The sequence below is a fragment of the Penaeus vannamei genome, chromosome 21 (genome assembly GCF_042767895.1).
Source record: "Penaeus vannamei isolate JL-2024 chromosome 21, ASM4276789v1, whole genome shotgun sequence".
Classification (NCBI taxonomy): domain Eukaryota; kingdom Metazoa; phylum Arthropoda; class Malacostraca; order Decapoda; family Penaeidae; genus Penaeus; species Penaeus vannamei.
In genome coordinates, this window is record NC_091569.1 from 37,888,300 (window position 1) to 37,893,299 (window position 5,000).

The window sequence follows — 5,000 nt, forward strand, 5'->3', positions numbered from 1 at the left end:
TCTACCTCTCCCCCCTTCACCCTCCCCCCCCTCTCCACAGACACGTGACCGACCATGAAAATGTTCGCCTCTTCATGCATTTCCTAAGAGGAGAGGGGGGGGGAGGGGGGCGGTCCTCTCAGCCCTCCTCTTCATCTACTTTTTTTATTCTTTATTTTTTCTTCATCTTACATTTCTTCTTCCTCTTCCTTTTTTTTTTGTTATTATTTTTTCTTTCTCTTCTTCATCTTCCTCTTCCTCCTCCTCTTCTTCTCCTCCTCCTCCTCAAGCAAATGCAAAAAAAAAATAATAATAATAATACAATATATATATCGTAACCTTACAAGCTGTATGTATACATATACATATCTATCTATCTATCTATCTATCTATCTATCTATCTATCTATCTATCTATCTATCTATCTATCTATCTATCTATCTATCTATCTATCTATCTATATAATATATATATATAATATATAGTATATATATTATATATATTATATTATATATATATATATATATATATATATATATATATATATACATATACATATATGTATGTATATGTATGTGTATATATATGCGTATATATAAATGTATATAGGTATACATACATTTTCATTTTCCTTCCTCATCCATCTTCTTCCCTTCCTCCTCCCTCCCTCCCTCCCTCCTCCCTCTCTCCCTCCCCCGTTCTCTCCCCCTCCCTTACCCCTCTCCTTACCCTCCCCCCCCCTTCCCCCTGGCACTCACGTGACCTCCCCTCGCGCTTCCGGCATTGCAACACCGACGCCGCTGCAACAACTCACCTGCAAAGAGAAAAAAAATAAATTGCATAAGAAAATTTATCCAGCGAGATATCACTCGGAAGAGAGGAGAAAAAATCACGGGATGCTGTAAAGAGAGATTGCGTCTGATGCTGCAACGTGAGTGCAAGCATGAGCGCCAGCACGACCCTTGTACGTAAAATAAAATAACATGTATAGGACGTGTTTAGGTAGAGGTATATGTGTCGTATGTGTGTGTGTCTGTATGTGTACTATGCTGAGAGGGTGATTTGCTAGAGGGAAAGGGAGAGAGGGAGAGAGAAGGAGAGAGAGACACACAGAGATAGAAATAGAGACAGACAGAGAGAGAAGAGAGAGAGACAGAGACAGAGAGAGAGAGAGAAAGAGGCAAACGGACAAACATAGAGAGAGAGAGAGAGAGAGAGAGAGAGAAACCAGACAGAAAATAAGAGACAGACAGAGATAGAGACAGAGAGAGAGAGAAAGAGAGAAAATGAAAGACTGAAAGAGAGATAAAAAATAATAACAATAATCCATCCATATTCTTATCACATGAATATCCTACATATCCTTTCCAGCCACGCTCATTTCCTCGTTACTCTCATCACGCTTGTTATTCGATCGGGTTCGCGAGCGTGAGTCACTATGACCCCCCCCCCCCACCACCACCACCACGCCCCCCCCCCCCCGCCCCCCGGATCCTGGCCCTGGTCCAAGTCCGGTGCCATGATGAGATCAGGCCACTATTTAAAAATTTCCCATTCACCACTCTTTACGTCACGTGTAAATGGGGGGGGGGGGGGTCGCCGTTAACCATTGAAGCGTCGCAGAAAGCCGAAATTCGGAGAGAAATGGGGGACGGGGAGGGAAGTGGAGGGGTGGAGGGGAGGGATCCTAGGCCTATATGGGGGACGGTGGGGAAGAGGGGAGGTGGAGGGGAGGGATCCTAAGCCTACATGGGGGACGGTGGGGAAGAGGGAGGTGGAGGGGAGGGATCCTAGGCCTACATGGGGGACGGTGGGGAAGAGGGGGGGGTGGAGGGGAGGGATCCTAGGCCTACCTGGGGGACGGTGGGGAAGGGGGTGGAGGGGAGGGGCTCCTAGGCCTCCATGAGGGACGGTGGGGAAGAGGTAGGGGGAGGGGAGGGATCCTAAGCCTACCTGGGGGACGGTGGGGAAGAGGGGGGTGGAGGGGAGGGGATACTAGGCCTACATGGGGGACGGTGGGGAAGAGTGGGGGTGGAGGGGAGGGATCCTAGGCCTACATGGGGGACGGTGGGGAAGAGGGGTGTGGAGGGGAGGGATCCTAGGTCTACATGGAGGACGGTGGAGAAGGGGGGGGGGATTCTAGGCCTACAAATCCGGCGAAAACACAAGAAGCTGAGGTTTTGGTCCGAAAGCCTGAGGACCCAGCCGTCCGAGGGGCAAGAACAGAACCCCCAAGGAATAATAACGGCGGTTTTTGTTGTTCCGTTTTACCCCCGCACACGCACAGCCGAGGGGGGGGGGGAGGAGGAGACCGAACCCCATGCTCCTCCCAACCTCAACCTCACGCCCCGTCTAACCTCCTCTACCCCCACCTCTTCAACCCCGACCCTACCTCTACACCTCCAACCCCGACACTACCCCCACCCCCCCTAACCCCCTCTACATCCCCCCCCATCTACCCCCCCCCCCCCCTTCCAACCCCACCCCCATAGCCCAAGAGACCCCCCACCCCCTCCCCAGCCGCCGACCGTGACTCACTCCCGGACTCACGGACTCCCGGAATCCACGGACTCACTCCGCTTCCGTCACTTCCGCGTGAACAGGAACCGGGGGGGGGGGCGAGGGGGGCGAGGAAGGGGGGAAGGGTTGGAGGGGGGGGGGGGCGTGGAAGGGTTGGAGGGGGGGGGAACCTGCCTCCTCGCCGCTGCTGCCCTGGAATCCAGCTGATGGGGGCGGCGTGACTCCCGTGCACGATCCCGGTCGCGTCACCCTCCGCCGCCGCCGCTCAGTGCTTGCTTGCTTGCTTGCCTGCGTATCGGGGTGGGTGGGGGGTGGGGGGAGGGAGAGAGCGTCGGCGTCGGGGGCGTTACGTCATTTCCGTTCGACACCTGATGTTGTTTGTATGTCGATCTGTCCATCCATTCATCAATCCACCCATCCATCCATCCATATACCCCCCCATCCCCACCCACCCATCTATCCATCCATCCACCCCCACCCATCTCCCCCCACCCCCACCCACGCATCCATCCACCCCCTACCCAACCACCCATCCACCCACCCGCCCAACCACCCATCCACCCACCCGCCCAACCACCTATCCACCCACCCGCCCATCCACCCCCTACCCACCCACCCATCCATCCCCTCCACCCACTCAACCACCCCTACCCACCCATCCACCCCCTACCCACCCACCCATCCATCCACCCAACCACCTATCCATCCCCCCACCTATCCACCCGTCCACTCACCCATCCACCCCCCCTCCACCACCCCCCCCCCTCTCACCCATCCACCGACCTACGAGATGGCCTTAACCAAGATGACTGAGGTCTTGCACAGGGAAGCAAACAGGCCATTGTCTAACCCTTCTCTCTCTTTCTCTCTCTTTCTTTTCTTTTTTCTCTTTTCTCTCTATTTCCTGTCTTTCTTACTCTTTCTCTCTCTTTTTTTCTCTCTCTTTCTCTTTCTCTCTCTTCTTTTTTTCTCTCTTCTCTCTCTTTCTCTTTCTCTCTCTTCTTCTTTTCTTTCTTCTCTCTCTTTATTTTCTCTCTTCTCTCTTCTTTTTTTCTCTTCTCTCTTTCTCTTTCTCTCTCTTCTATTTTTCTCTCTTCTCTCTCTTTCTCTTTCTCTCTCTTCTTGTTTCTTTCTTCTCTCTCTCGGTGGTTCTCGACTCTAACGAAGTGGTAAGACCCGTTTGATGTATAACTCGTGTTGCGTAAATAATAAAATATGGAGAATTGTTGACTGTATTCAATGAGAGGGAATGGGAGGGAGAAGAGGAGAGAGAGGGAGAGAGGGAGAAGAGGAGAGGGAGAGAGAGAGAGAGAGAGAGAGAGAGGAAGAGAGAGAGAGAGAGGAAGAGAGAGAGAGAGAGGGAGGAAGAGGAGGAAGGAGGGAGGGAGGGAGGGAGAGAAAGAGGAAGAGGGAACAGAGACAGAGACAGAGACAGAGACAGAGACAGAGACAGAGACAGGGAGAGAGAGAGAGACAGAGACAGAGACAGAGAGACAGAGACAGAGAGAGAGACAGAGACAGAGACAGAGACAGAGACAGAGAGACAGAGACAGAGAGACAGAGACAGAGAGAAAGAGAAAAACAGAGTAACACAAAAACAAACACAAAAAGAGAAAACGATAGAGAGAAAGAGCAAAGAGAGAGCGCGAGAGCCGGCCACCTGAGTGACGCAACCCGGCCACCACCACCACCTCGCTCAGCTCCCGTTGCATAATCCCCCTGTTATCTGGACCGCTCAGGTGGACTGACTCCATATTTCTATCAGAGATAAGCGGGATTATCATTCCGTGCTTAGAACAACAACAGTGATTCCTTATCTAACTGCGAATGAGCAAATCAGAATGTAAACAACGGAGGAGGATGGCTTCTGCTGCGCCATGAACCTTCGTGGCTCAACAGGTGCATCGATCATCGTTTTAAAAGACATGTAAATGTTGAAGACTACCCTAACATACGCTGGAAAACAACGCATAAAAAAGGGAAAACACGCCGGAAAACAATACGCAGGAAAACAACACGCTGGAAAATAACGCGTAAAAGGACATACTGGAAAATATCACGCAAAAAAACAAACGCTGGAAACCAACGCACGACGGAACATAAACTGGAAAACGACGCACACAAACCACACGCTCTCCCCTTCTTTCTATCTATATATAACTTGTACCCATATTCCTACACTCAGCATCGTTACATCACACCTCCATCGACCACCTTCCCTACGGTCAGCTACCTGCAGGGATAAAGGACAAGTACAGTACAACACGTACGGTCTCTCTCTCTTACGTGACCCGGAACACGTAATCTCCAGCGGCCTTCGACTCGCCGCGTCTCCACAAACAAGGTCTATGTAAGTATGTAAGTACACTTGTATAAGGTGGTCCATACAGCTACTGGACGAAAACCGCAGCTCTGGCTAAGTTTAAGCTCGCTCAGCAAACTGTTGATGCTGACCTTTGGTTCTGAACTCGGGCCTCAGCATTGCTAAGCATTCATCCCTA

The 5,000-nt window shown here is 51.3% G+C and overlaps 1 protein-coding gene across 1 annotated transcript in view; it reads right to left on the reverse strand.

Annotated features, from left to right (window-relative positions):
• LOC113804952 (ubiquitin carboxyl-terminal hydrolase 8) overlaps window positions 1-5,000 on the reverse strand; it is a gene marked incomplete at its 5' end in the record, with an annotated part of 72,448 nt that overhangs the window by 26,657 nt on the left and 40,791 nt on the right.